This window comes from Mirounga angustirostris, unplaced genomic scaffold (assembly GCF_029215605.1).
Source record: "Mirounga angustirostris isolate CCGP_5_RB_7025 unplaced genomic scaffold, mMirAng1.0.hap1 SCAF_6, whole genome shotgun sequence".
Lineage (NCBI taxonomy): Eukaryota > Metazoa > Chordata > Mammalia > Carnivora > Phocidae > Mirounga > Mirounga angustirostris.
In genome coordinates, this window is record NW_026991714.1 from 83,989,313 (window position 1) to 84,005,097 (window position 15,785).

Sequence of the window (15,785 nt, forward strand, 5' to 3'; positions counted from 1 at the left end):
TTGCCTGAAGCTTCGCTGACAGAGAACAGGAGAGGATATGATAGCAACAAAATTTTAAAATCTAGAAAACAGATGGCCCGTCGATTTATCCAGATGGAGAAAGTTGAAGCTTAGGCTGGCAGCAGGGGAGGCCTGAGAGGATGAAAAAACAAGATGAGCGTTAACTTTGGGAAAACACAAAAGTTGTGTCCGAAAAGAAAGGTAACGACTGTGCACGTGTGGCTCAGCTCTGAGTAACAGTTTGCATTTATGGTGCTCTGAATAACGCTTACATCTATAATGGAAGAACGGGAGTGTGTGGCTGTGGGTGTGTGTTTGTGTGTGAGTGTGTATGAGTGTGAGCATGGGGACCATCTTAATCTAGTCTTCTGTACTGGCAAGTCAGCAAATAATATCTAAAATTGGAAAAAGTCAAGAAATAACAAACAAGCACGTTACTTGGAAATAGGGAGGGTCATAGGTGCAGAAGAAATAGCTGGAAGGCATTGCCTTCAGGAAGCAGGCATTTGGGCCATGAGGTGCTGTAGGCAGGGGACACTCCTGCTCATTTTCAGTGTCATAGTACTGTAGAGTTTCCGTAATGTCTGAAGGTAGTAACACCCATAATGTTGTCAGGGGCATCTCCATTCGTGAAAAACGTTAGTTAATATTACACATATTTCTTGAGTTGATGAACATCCTACATTTACTGTTTTAAACAACAGATACCTCTTTGATAAAATAAAAATCAAACATAAAAAAAGCAAATAAAAATAAGGCATGTTACAAAGGGTTTTTAATATCTACCCAATGACACTTCTTAGCTAACTTCTTAAAAAGTGTTCCTTAAAATCCTATTAAACACATGGTTGTGGGTGGCAGGAAGATAATTGTTTCCCATTGTGCAAAGGAAGGAGTGCAGTATGATTGTCTCTCAGGGCATTCCCACGGAATCTCTCTGTGATCATCCACAGCGTGATTTCCTCCTTCACTCCTTCCATCCTTTGCATGTAGATGTTTTCTTTTGGAGAAAGAAAGGGGGAGGAAGATGAAGATTCCCTCTTCTAATACACAAAGGTAATTTAGGTGCTGTTGGTGACCCTGTCGCCACATTTATCCTATCGTGCAGAACAACAGTTACATAATGAATCGATGTTCTTTTTTTTGCATGCATTTCTTTATTCTGTCACAGGACCCCAGGTATTTTATTCAGGAAAAGTACTTGGGTAGTTCTTTTCTGAGTCCTTGCACTTCTGAGGACCTCTTTCTACTGCCTTTTGGTAAAACAGCTGTGTATAAAATTTTGGGGTCACAAGCTCTTACTTGCAGGGCCCTTTGTATAGCACTTACTCTGTTGTGTTTCAGTGTTTGCTTACATATTTATTTTTCATCCCCTTTTCATTTTTTTACTTTAAAATTTTTTAAAGATAGAAGTATTTTTGAAGGTTTTTTTGTTTTGTTTTAGTTTAATTCCAGTTAGTTAACATACACTGTTATATTAGTTTCAGGTGTACAAGACAGTGATTCAACACTTCCATACAACACCTGGTGCTCATTACAACAGGTGTACTCCTTAATCCTCAGCACCTGTTTCACCCATCCCCCCACCCATCTGCTCTCTAGTAACCATCAGTGTGTTCTCTATAGTTAGGAGTCTGTTTCTTGGTTTATCTCTCTCTCTTTCTCTTTTTCCCTTTGCTTATTTGTTTTGTTTCTTAAATTCCATATATGAGTGACTTATTTCCCTTAGCATTATACTCCTAGCTCCATCCATGTCATTGCAAATGGCAAGATTTCATTCTTTCTATGGCTGAATAACATCCCATCATGTGTAAATACCACATTTTCTATAAACATTTGTTTATAGGTATTAGTGTGGATATGTGTTTTTATTTATACATAGTAAATACCTAGGAGTGGTATTGATGGGTCAAATGGTTAGTTAATATTTAGCTTTTTAAGAAACTGCCAAACTGTTCTCCAAAGTGTGCCATTTTTGATCCCCTCATAATCTTTGAGATTTCCAAGTGTTCCAGATTCTTTCTAGCACTTAATATTTTTTTTAAAGATTTATTTATTTATTTGAGAGAGTGAGAATGAGAGAGAGAGAGAGAGTACATGAGAGGGGGGAGGGTTAGAGGGAGAAGCAGGCTCCTTGCTGAGCAGGGAGCCTGATGCGGGACTCGATCCAGGGACTCCAAGATCATGACCTGAGCCGAAGGCAGTTGCTTAACCAACTGAGCCACCCAGGCGCCCCGCTAGCACTTAATATTTTAATAGTTCTTAAAAATAGTACTCCTTCTAGTATGAACTAGTGTCTAATTATAGTTATAATTTGCATTTCTCTAATAATGAGTGCTGTTGAGTAGGCTTCATATGCTCGCTTGCTGCTTGTGTTATCTTCATTGGTGAAAAATATGTTAAAGTCTTTTGCCCATTAAAAAATTGCATTACATGTTCTCATTGAGATATAAGAATTTTTTACATGTTCTGAATGCAAGTCCTTTATCAAATATATATGCACATATATTTTTCTAGTTCTTGGCTCGTTTATCCATTTCATTAACAGCATTTTTCAAAGAGCACAAGTGTTTAATTATAAGGAAATCCAATTTGTCAATTATTTATTTTATGGTTTGTACTTTTTATGTCCTATCTAAAAAATATTTACCTAACACGAGATCACAAATATTTTTTCCTAGAAGTTTGATAATTGTAGCTCTTATGTTTAGATCTGTGATCTAGTTTGAGTTGATTTTTATGTACGATATGAGGTAAAGATTGAGATTCACTAGCACAATTGTTGAAAAGACTCACCTTTCCCCATTGAATTACCTTGGAACCTTTGTGAAAAAATAATTACCGGCTTCTAGTTTCTGGTCCAGTATGTAAGGAGTTTAGAAGTTGTAACTCCATCCTAACAATAAGTAAATAGCTGAACAAACTAAAAAACCAACAACTCTTTTTAAGTCCATCAGAGAAGGCAAGAAGCAAGCAAATTGCTGCTTCCAAAATTGGAAAGACGGACAGGTAGATGCAGGGAATCACATCCCACTGGAACCAGAACCCAGGAGCAGAAACCTCTGTGGGAATGAGTCCCAGGGCAGGAAAACCTGAACTGTCATCAAGGAATTGCTGAAAGCTCAGTGTGGGCAAGTCTGTGAGTTAATATCTCCAGGGGGGACCCAGTCATCAGAGAGAGCCCACACTTCTGTGGGTTTTACCTCCAGGAGCTTGAACAGGTTCTCCCAGTGAATATCAGAGAAAAGTCCCCTCATGCTTTCAGCGGGTGGAGGGTAAGAGGAAACATTTTGAAATATATCAGAGCATTAGTCTCTTCTTCTTAACAAGGCCTGCCCTCAAGATTTCACCACAGCCTGAACTACTCAGATTTTTTCAGAGCCTAACTGACTTGGAGGAAGGGAAATGCCAAACTCCAGTTGGCTCTAGCCTTCCATGTAGGCAAAAGGAAATACCAACTCCAATCCAACCCATTCTGGCCATTCTGTCCCACCTAAAATGGGGACGGGATTCAGAAACATGAAGTTCATGGTCCAGAGGCACAGGGTCACTAAAAGACTAAGAAGTGATCATAGGACTATAGAATACTTGTCCCCACACACCTTAACACCACATCAGTAAAGGCTGGTTTACCACAGTTCCTTTTACCCAGTAGTAAAAAATTACGAAGTGTACTAAAGGCATAAAACACAGTTTGAAGGGATAGAACAAGCATCAGAATCAGATTTAGATATGGCAGGGATGTTGGAATTATCAGATTGGAAATTTAAAACAATTATGATTAATATGCTAATGATTCTAATGAATGAAGTAGACAGCCTGTAAGAACAGATGGGCAAGATGGAAGATGGAAATTTTAAGCAACATAAATTTATGTTGCTTAAGATGGAAATTTTAAGGAAGAGCCAAAAGTAAATACTAGCAATTAAAAAACAAAGACAAAAACAAAACACTGTAACAGAAATGAAGAATGCCTTTGATGGACACAGCCGAAGAAAGAATCTCTGAGCTTAAGGTGGTGTCAATAGAAACTTCCAAAATGAAAAAGCCAAGAGAAAAAGACTGAAGAAACAAAATATCCAAGGACTGTGGGATAACTACAAAAGGTGTGACATATGTGTAATGAAAATACCAGAAGGAGAAGAGAAAAAGGAGCAGAAAAAATACTTGAAGTACTAATGACTAAGATTTTCCCCAAATTAATATCAGACACCAAACCACAGATTCAGGAAGCTCAAAAAACCCCAACCAGGATGAATTTAAAAACAACAATTAACAACAAACACAAAAACTAAGCCAGTGCATATCATTCAAAATACTAAAAATCATTAACATAAGAATAAAAAAAAAAAACCAAAATACTAAAAATCAAAGGTAAAGAAAACATCTTGAAAGAAAACAGGGAAATAAATATCCCTACCTTAACTTAGAGAAGCAAAGATAAGAATTGTGTCTGACTTCTCCTCGGGAACTGCAATGGACTGAATTGTTTCCCCAATTTCATATGTTGAAACCCTAATCCCCAGTGGGATAATATTTGGAGATGGGCCTTTGGGAGATAATTGTGTTTAGATGAGGTCATGAGGGTGGGGCCCTCATGATGGGATTAGTGCCCTTGTAAGATGAGAAAGAGACACCAGAGCTCATTCTGTACTGCTGTGTAAAGACACAGAGCACGTGACCATTTGCAAACCAGGAAGAGAGCCCGCACCAGCATCTGACCGATTGGGGCACCATAATCTCTGACCTCCAGACTTCAGAACTGTGAGAAATAAATTTATGTTGCTTAAAACAAAATTTATCTTAAGACAAAAAAAAAAATTCCACCAACCTATAATTCTGTACCCTGAAAAATTGTCCTTCAGAAACGATGGAGGAGATTTGTTGCCAGTAGACCTGCCTTACAAGAAATGTTAAAAGAAGTTCTTCAGGGAAAGGAGAATAATGTCAATCTGACACTCACAATTACATAAAGAAGGGAAGATTATCAGAGAAGGAATAAGTGAAGGTTAAATAAACACTTTCATTTTTCTATTCTTCTTGCAACCATGTATTCAAATAAATATAAGTATATAGTTATTGTGAGATACTTACACTACCTATAAAGTGGTATAGTTTTATTTGAAAGTGGACTTGACTTAACTATAAACGTATATTACATACTCTAAGGCAGCCATTAAAAATGTTTTAAAAAAAGAAGTATAACTAATGTGTTAATAAGGAGAGAAAATGAAATCATATAAAATCAATTAAAACCACAAAAGGCAGAAAAAGAGTGGAAGACAAAAATAGGAACAAAGAACAAGAGAAATGAATAAATAGCAATAACAAACATAGCAGATATTACTTGAACTATATCAATAATCACTCTACACATCAGTGTTGCAAATATACCAAGTGAAAGGCAGAGATTGTCAGAGAGGATCAAAGAACAAGACCCCGCTATATATCGTCCACCAGAAACCCACTTTTAATATACAGACACATATATCTTAAAAGTAAATGGATGGAGAAATATATACCATGCTAAAATTAATCAAAAGAAAGCAAGAATAGCTATATTAATTTCAGACTTCAGAGCAATAGAGCAGACTTCAGAGTAAGGGAAAATTTCAGAGATAAAGAGTAGCATTACATAATATTAAAAGGATTAATTTTCCAAGAAGACATAACAATCCTTAATGTGCATGTACCAAACAACAGAGCATCAAAATATGTGAAGGGGAAACTGATAAAATTGCAAGGAGAAAAAGATGAATCCACTATCACAGTTGAAGACTTTAACACCTCACTATCAGAAAAGGACAGATTCAGCAGGCAGAAAATCAGTAAGGGCATAGTTGGACTCTACCGCATCATTTTTCAACTGAATATATTGACACATGTAGATTACTTCATCGAACAACAGCAGAATACACATTCTTCTCAAACTCACATGGAACATTCACTGAGAGAGACCACATTCTAGGCCATAAAACATATATTAACAAATTTAAAAGAATAGAAAGCATACAGTGTCTGGGCGCCTGGGTGGCTCAGTTGGTTGGGCGACTGCCTTCAGCTCAGGTCATGATCCTGGAGTCCCGGGATCGAGTCCCGCGTCGGGCTGCCTGCTCGGTGGGGAGTCTACTTCTCCCTCTCCCGCTCCCCCCTCTTGTGTTCTTTCTCTCTCTCACTCTCTCTCTCAAATAAATGAATAAAATCTTAAAAAAAAAAAAGTATACAGTGTCTGCTCTCAGACCACAATGGAATGAAAAATCCCCAAATATATGGAGATTAAACAACACATTTCTAAGTAACACATAGATCAAAGAAGAGATCTCAAGAAGAATTTAAACAATATTTTGAACTAAATGAAAATGAAAATACAATCTATCAAAACAAGTAGGATTCAGCCAAAGCAATGCTTAGAGAGAAAATATAACATGGAATGCATATATTGGAAAAGAAGAAAGATGTAAAATCATTAATCTAAACTTCCACCTTAGAAAACTAGAAAAAGAAGAGCAAATTAATTCTGAAGTAAACAAAAGAAAATAAATAATAAAAATTAGAACAAAAATCAGGACATTGAAAAATAGAAACTGATAGAGAAAATCTACAAAACAAAGAACTGGTTTTTGAAAAAGATCAATAAAGTCAATAAGCCTGTAGCCAGGCCAACTAAGAAAAAAAGAGAGGAGAGGCAAATTACTAATTACAGAAAGAAATGAGGGAATATTACTACAGATTCCATGGACATTAAAAGGATAATTAAGGAGTATTGTGAATAACTCTATACCCACTACTTTGATAACTTGGATGAAATGGACCAATTTCTAGAAAGACATAATCTACCAAAAACTCACACAAGAAGAAAAGTCCTATCTGATTAGGCTTGCATATATTAAAGAAATTGAATCAATAATTAACAAATTTCCAAAACAAAAAACAGCAGGCTTAGATAGGTTCACTCATGATTCTATGAAACATTTAGGGATGAAATTACCAATTCTCTGCAACTGATTTTAGAAGATAGAGGTGGAAGGAATACTTTTTGCACATTCTATGAGGTCAGAATTACCCTGACACTAAAACCAGACAAACACATTACATGAAAAAAAACACTACAGGTCTGTATCATGAATATATGCAAAAGTCCTTAACAAAGTATTACCCAGTCAAATCCAACAACGTATAAAAAAAATTATACACCATGACCAAATGGAATTTATTTGAGATATGCAAGGCTTGCTCAGTATTCAAAAATCAATGTAATCCATCACATCAACAGGCTAAAGAAGGAAAATCACATGATCATATCAAAAGATACAAAAAAAAATTTGAAAACACCCAGCACCGATTCATGACAAAAAATGGCAAACTAGAAATAGAGGAGAACTACCTTAACTTGATAAAAACTTGTACAAAAAACCTACACCTCACATCATCATGGTGAGAAACTAGGAGTTTTCCCACTAATTTCAGAAAGATGGTAAGGATGTCCTCTCACTACTCCTTTTCAGCATTATTGGAGGTCCTGCCTAATGCAATTAGAAAAGAAAAGGAAATAAAGATACACTGAGTGGCAAGGAAGAAATTAAAGCCATCTCTTCACAGATGTCATGATTGTCTATATAGAAAATTCAAAAATTGACCAACTCCCCACGCCCCCAGAATTAACAAGTGATTTAGCAACATTGGAGGATATGAGGTTAATATACAAAAGTTAATCACTTCCCTATATACCCAGCAATGGACAAGTGGAATTTGAAACTAAAAGTACCATTTACATTAGCACCTCCTAAAATGAAATACTTAAGTATAAATCTGACAAAGTATGTGCACAATCTATATGAGAACCACAAAACTCTAATGAACAACATCAAATAATTAAACAAATGGAGAGGTATTTCTTGTTTATGGATAGGAACATTCAATGTTGTCAAGATGTCAGTTCTTCCTGACTTAATCAACAGATTCAATGTAATCTCAATCAGAATCCCAGCAAGTTATTTTGTGGATATTGACAAACTGATTCTAAAGTTTATATGGAGAGACAAGACCTAAATTGGCCAACTCACTATTGAAGGAGAATAAAGTTGGAGGACTGATAGTACCCAACATCAAGTCTTATTATAAAAGTATTATAGTCAAGATAGTGTGTTATTGATGAAAGAATAGACAAATCAATGGTATAGTGCAAAGAGCCCAGAAATAGATCCACATAAATAGAGTCAACTTATCTTTGACAAAGGAGAAAAAACATTACAATGGATCAAAGATAGTCTTTTCAACAAATGGTGCTAGAACAACTGGACACCCACATGAAAAAATGAATCTAGACACAGACCTTGCATTCTCTCATAGATTATCTCAGAATGCATAATAGATTTAAATGTAAAATGCAAAACTATAAAACTCTTAGAAGATAACATAGGAGAAAAACTAGATGACATTGGTATGCCAATGACTTTTTAGATAAGCATTAAATGCACAATTCATGAAAGAATTGATAAGCTGGATTTCATTAAAATTAAAAATTTGTGCTCTGTGAATGACACTGTAAAGAGAATGAAAAGACAAGCTACACACTGAGAGAGAATATTTGCAAAAATCCTGTCTGATACGGTTATTCAAAATATATAAAGAACTCTTAAAAACTACAATAAGAAAAATAACTTGACTAAATGGACAAAAACCTGAACAGACACCTGACTGATGAAGAGGTACAGATGGCAAATATAAGCATATGAAAATATGCCCAACATCATATGTCATTAAGGAATTGCAAATTAAAATAATAATAAGATATTACTACACAGCTATCAGAATAGCACAGATCTGGAACACTGACAACACCAAATGCAGGCAAGGATGTGCAGCAACAGGAACTCTGATTCATTCTACTGGGGATGCAAAATCATATAGCCATTTTGGAAAAGAGTTTAGCACTTTCTTTCAAAATAAACATACTTGTATCATACAGTCCAGCAATTGTGCTCCTTGGTATTTACGCAAAGACTTAGAAAGCTAAGTTTGTGCACAGACCTGTACACAGATGTTTATAGAAGCTTTATTAATAATTGCCAAAACTTGGGTACAATCAAGATGTCCTACAGTATTTATTCAGAATTTATTCTGAATAAATAAATTCAGAAAATGGAGTATTATTCACTTTCCTCAAAATGAGATATCAAGCCATGAAACAATATAGAGGAATCTTAAATGCACCTTACTAAGTAAAAGAAGCTAATCTGAAAAGGCTATATATTGTAAGATTTCAACTACATGACATTCTGGAAAAAGCAACACTCTGAAGACAGTAAATGAATCAGTGGTTGCCAGCAGCTAGTGGGGAAAGATGAATAGGCAAAACATGATAAAAATGCTCTGTAAGGGCAGTGAAACTAGTTATGATACTATAATGATAGATATCTGTCATTGTGCATTTGTCAAAACTTTTACAATGTACAACACCAAGAGTGAACCCTAATGTAAACTATAGACTTGTGGTGATAAAAATTCATCAATGTAGGTTCCTCGTTGTAATAAATGTAGTACGCTTGTGCAAGATTTTGATAGTGGAGGAGGCTGTGTGTGTGTGTGGGTGCAAGGGGTACATGGGATCTCTGTATTTTCTACTCACTGTTGCTGTGAGCCTAAAATTTTGCTGTGAAACTCTAAAAAACAGAATCTATAAAATCAGTTATCCAGATATGTGTGGGTCTATTTCTGGACTGTATTTTATCCTGTTGTTCTATATGTCTATCTTTACACCATTACCATACTATTTTGATTACTGTACCTTTGTAATAAGTCTTGAAATAAAATGGTTTGTTTCAACATTATTCTTGTTTTTCAGAAACCTTTAGCTATTATAGATCTCATTTCTTTCAGTATAAGTTTCAGAATGTGTTTGTCAATTCCTACAACAAAAGCTTATAGAAATTTTGAAGAAATTATATTGAATTTATAAAACAATATGGGGACAACTGATACAATAATTTAATCTTCTTATCCATGAACATGATATTGCTCCATTTATTTGAATCTTTGTTAATTTCTTCAGAAATATTTTGTACTTTTCAACCTGCAATTACTACACATATTTTTTCATACTTATTACTATTTCATGTGTTTCATGCTATTGTGATATTGTGTTGTATAATTTAAATTTCTGATTGCTCATTGATAATATATACACTTAATTGCTGTATATTTAGTATATTTAGGGTAGTAGAACCTTGCTAAATACTTATCCTAGGAGCTTTTTTGTACCTTCTTTGGGATTTTCTATATAGATAGCCATTTTGTCTGTGAATAAAGACAGTTTATTTCTTCCTCCAACCCATAGATCTCTGATTTCTTTTTCTTGTTTTATTATACTGGCTAAAATCTCTAGAGCAATGTGATTAAAACTGCAATATCAGATATTCTTGTCTTGTTCCCAATTTTAGGGGAAAAACATTCAGTCTTTCACTATTAAATGTAATGTTAGCTGTGGGATTTTTCTAGATTCCTTTTTTTGAGACTGAGTAATTACCCTTAGATTCCTAGTTTGCTGGGAGTTTTTAATCATTAATGAATATTAAATTTGCCATATGATTTTTCTGCATCTACTGAGAAGATCATATTAATTTTTCTTTTAATCTGTTGACAAGATGAATTACAGTGACTTTTGAATGTTGAATTGATCTTGCATTTGGAAGATGAACTCCAGTTGGCCATGATATATTATCCTTTTTGTACATTGCTCAATTTTATTTACTAATATTTTGTTGAGAAATACTGTGTTTATGATCATGAGGTTTCTAGTTTTCTAGTTTTCTTTTCTAGTGATGCTTTGTTTTGTTTTGTTATAGGGTAATGACCTCATAAAATGAGTTGGCAAGCATTTCCTTTTCTTTTATATTCAGAAACAGTTTGTATAGAATTGGTATTATTCATTTAAGTATTTGGTAAAACACAGGTGAAGCCATCTGGGGGTGGAGTTTTCTTAATGAGAATGTTTTTGACTAAAATTCAATGAATATAGAGTTATTCAGATTATCTGTTATTGAAATAGTTGTGTACTTCAAGGAATTTGTCCATTTTCTCTATATTTTCTAATTACTGACATAAATTTACTCATAATATTCTTTATTATGTTTTTGTAAATTTAAATTTAATTAGCCAACATATAGTACATCATTAGTTTCAGATGGAGTGTTCAATAATTTATCAGTTGCATATAACATCTGGTGTTCGTCACATCACGTGCTCTCTTTAATGCCCATTATGCAATTACCCCATCCTCCCACCCACCTCCCCTCCAGCAACCCTCAGTTTGTTTCCTATAGTTAAGTGTCTCTCATGGTTTTTCTCCCTCTCTGATGACATCCCATTCAGTTTTCCCTCCCTTCCCCTATGCTCTTCTGTTTTGTTTTTTAAATTCCACATATGAGTGAAAACATATGATAATTGATCTTTCTTGATTGACTACCTTTCAGTTCCATCCACATTGATGTAAGTGGTAAGTATTCATCCTTTCTGATGGCTGAGTAATATTCCATTGTATTTATATACCGCATCTTCTTTATCCATTCATCTGACAAAGAACATCTTGGCTTTCCACAGTTTGGCTATTGTGGACATTGCTGCTATGAACATTGGGGTGCAGGTGCCCCTTCGGATCACTACATTTGTACCTTTGGGGGTAAATACTTAGTAGAACAATTGCTGGGTCATAGGGTATCTCTATTTTTAACTTTTTGAGGAACCTCCATACTGTTTTCCACTGTGGCTGTACCAGCTTGCATTTCTGCCAACAATGCAAGAGGGTTCCCCTTTCTCTGCATCCTTGCCAACATTTGTTGTTTCCTGACTTGTTCATTTTAGCCATTCTGACTGGTGTGAGGTGGTATCTCATTGTAGTTTTGATTTATATTTCCCTGATGCCAAGTGATGTGGAGTGTTTTTTCATGTGCCTGTTGGCCATTTGTATGTCTTCTTTGGAAAAATGTCTGTACATGTCTTCCACCCATTTCTTTACTGGATTCTTTGTTTTTTGGGTGTTGAGTTTGATAAGTTCTTTAAAGATCTTAGATACTAGCCCTTTACCTGATATGCCATTTGCAAATATCTTCTCCCACTCTGTAGATTGTCTTTTAGTTTTGTCGAATGTTTCCTTTGCTGTGTAGAAGCTTTTTATCTTGATGAAGTCCCAATAGTTCATTTTTGCTTTTGTTTCCCTTGCCTCTGGAGACATGTCTAATAAGAAGTTGCTGCAACCAAGGTTGAAGAGTTTACTGCCTGTGTTCTCCTCTAGGATTTTGATGGACTCCTGTCTCACATTTAGTTCTTTCATCCATTTTCAGTTTATCTTTGTGTATGGCATAAGAAAATGGTCCAGTTTCATTTTTCTACTATGGCTGTCCAATTTTCTCAGCACAGTTTATTGAAGAAACTGTCCTTTTTCCATTGGATATTCTTAGCTACTTTGTTGAAGATTAGTTGACCACAGAGTTGAAGGTCCATTTATGGGGTCTCTATTCTTTTCTATTGATCTATGTGTCTGTTTTTGTGCCAGTACCATACCGTTTTGATGACTACAGCTTTGTAATAGATCTTGAAGTCTGGCATTGTGATGCCACCAGATTTAGTTTTCTTTTACAACATTCCTCTGGGTATTTGGGGTCTTTTTTGATTCCATATAAATTTTAGGATTATTTGTTCCAGCTCTGTGAAAAATGTCAGTAGTATTTTGATAGGGATTGCATTGAATGTGTAGATTGCTCTGGGTGGCATAGATGTTTTTCCAATCAGTGAGCATGGAATGTTTTTCCATTTCTTTGTGTCTTCCTCAATTTCTTTCGTAAGTGTTCTATAGCTTTCAGAGTACAGATCCTTTGCCTCTTTGGTTAGGTTTATTCCTAGATATCTTGCAGTTTTTGGTGCAATCATAAATGGGATCAATTCCTTAATTTCTCTTTCTTCAGTCACATTGTTAGTGTATAGAAATGCAACTGATTTCTATGCAGTGATTTTATATCTTGCCACACTGCTGAATTCCTGTATGAGTTCTAGCAATTTTGGCATGGAGTCTTTTGGGTTTTCTACATAAAGTATCGTGTCATCTGTGAAGAGTGAGTTTGACCTCATCTTTGCCAATTTGAATGCCTTTTATTTCTTTTTGTTGTCTGATTGCTGAGGCTAAGACTCTAGTACTATGTTGAACAACAGTGGTGATAGTGGACATCCCTGCCGTGTTCCTGCCCTTAGGGGAAAAGCTCTCAGTTTTTCCCCATTGAGAATGATATTCGCTGTGGGCTTTTCGTAGATGGCTTTTATGATATTGAGGTATGTTCCCTCTATCCCTACACTGTGGGGAGTTTTAATCAAGAAAGGATGCTCTATTTTGTCAAATGCTTTTTGTACATCTATTGAGAAGATCATATGGTTCTTGTCCTTTCTTTTATTAATGTGATGTATCGTGTTGATTGGTTGGCAAATGTTGAACCACGCTTACAGGCCAGGAATAAATCCCACTTGGTCGTGGTGAACAATCTTTTTAATGTACTGGTGGATCCTTTTGGCTAGTATTTTGGTGAGAATTTTGCTATCCATGTTCATCAGGGATATTGGTCTGTAATTCTCCATTTTGATGGGGTCTTTGTCTGGTTTTGGGATCAAGGTAATGCTGGCCTCATAGAATGAGTTTGGAAGTTTTCCTTCTGTTTCTATTTTTTGAAACAGCTTCAGAAGAATGAGTATTAGTTCTTCTTTAAATGTTTGGTAGAATTCCCCTGGGAAGCCATCTGGCCCTGGACTCTTGTTTGTTGGGAGATTTTTTATTAACTGCTTCAATTTCCTTGCTGATTATGGGTCTGTTCAGGTTTTCTATTTCTTCCTGTTTCAGTTTGGCAGTTTATAAGGTTCCAGGAATGCATCCATTTCTTCCAGATTGCCTAATTTGTTGGCATATAGTTGCTCATAATATGTTCTTAAAATTGTTTGTATTTCCTTGGTGTTGGTTGTGATCTGTCCTCTTTCATTCATGATTTTATTAATTTGGGTCCTTTCTCTTTTCTTTTTGGTAAGTCTGGCTAGGGGTTTATTGGTCTTATTAATTCTTTCAAAGAACCAGCTTCTAGTTTCATTGATCTGTTGTACTGTTCTTCTGGTTTCCATTTCATTGATTTCTGCTCTAATCTTCATTATTTCTCCTCTCCGGCTTGGTTTAGGCTTTATTTGCTGTTCTTTCTACAGCTCCTTTGGTTTACGTTTAGCTTGTGTATTTCAGACTTTTCTAATTTTTTTTGAGAAAGGCTTGTATTGCTATGTACTTCCCTCTTAGAACTGCCTTTGCTGTATCCCAAAGGTTTTGAACAGTTTTGTTTTCTTTTTCATTTGTTTCCATGAATTTTTAAAATTCTTCTTTAATTTCCTGGTTGACCCATTCATTCTTTAGTAGGATGCTCTTTAACCTCCAAGTGTTTGAGTTCCTTTCAAATTTCCTCTTGTAATTGAGTTTAAGTTTCAAAGCATTGTGATCTGAAAATATACAGGTAGTAATCCCAATTTTTGGTATTGGTTGAGACCTGATTGTGACCCAGTATGTCATCTCTTCTGGAGAATGTTCCATGTGCACTCGAGAAGAATGTGTATTCTGTTGCTTTAGGATGGAAAGCTCTGTGTATACCTGTGAAATCCATCTGGTCCAGTGTGTCATTCAAAGCCCTTGTTTCCTTGTTGATCTTCTGCTTAGATGATCTGTCCATTGCTGTAAGTGGCGTGTTGAAGTCCCCTACTATTATTGTGTTATTGTCAATGTGTTTTTTAAATTTGGTTATTAATTGGTTTATATAATTGGCTGCTCCCAAGTTAGGAGCATAAATATTTATAATTGTTAGATCTTCTTGTTGGATAGACCCTTTAAGTATGTTTTGTGTCTCTCTTAATCCCTTACTATAGTCTTTGGTTTAAAATCTAATTTGTCTGATGTGAGTATTGCTACCCCAGCTTTCTTTTGATGTCCATTAGCATGATAAATGGTTCTCCACTCCCTCACTTTAACTCTGTAGGTGTCTTTAGGTCTATAATGAGTCTCTTATAGACAACATATGGATGGGTCCAGCCTTGCTGGATAAAGTATTCTTGGTTGCATGTTTTTCTCGTTTAGTACCCTGAATATATCATGCTAGCCCTTTCTGGCCTGCCAGGCCTCTGTGGATAGATCTGCTGCCAGCCTAATATTTCTACCTCTGTAGGTTAAGAACCTCCTGTCTCGAGCTGCTTTCGGGATTTTCTCTTTATCTTTGAAATTTGCAAACTTCACTATTATATGTCAGGGTGTTGATCTATTTTTATTGATTCTGAGAGGAGTCCTCTCTGCCTCTTGTACTTGAATGGCTGTTTCCTTCCCCAGATTAGGGAAGTTCTCGGCTATAATTTGCTCAAATATACCTTCTGTCCCCTCCTTTCTTTTTCTTTAGGGGCCCCAATAATTCTAATATTGTTTTGCTTTATGAAATGCTGATTTCTCAAAGCCTCCCCTCATGGTCCATTAGTTGTTTTTCTCCCTTTCCCTCAGCTTATTTCCTTTCCATCAACTTGTCTTCTATGTCACTGACTCTCTCTTCTGCCTCATTTACCCTAGCCGTTAGAGCATCCAGTTTAGACTGCATCTCAGTTAAAGCATTTTTAATTTTGGCCTGATCATATTTTATTTCTGCACAAAGAGATTCTCTAGTGTCTTTTATGTTTTCTTCAGGGCTAGCTACTAACTTTATAATCATTTTCCTGAATTTCAGCTCTGACATATT

General features: G+C 35.6%; 1 protein-coding gene across 4 annotated transcripts in view; it reads left to right on the forward strand.

Moving 5' to 3' along the window:
• The window catches only part of PCNX2 (pecanex 2), a 306,833-nt gene that overhangs the window by 103,704 nt on the left and 187,344 nt on the right, over window positions 1-15,785 (forward strand). The window lies entirely within an intron of this gene.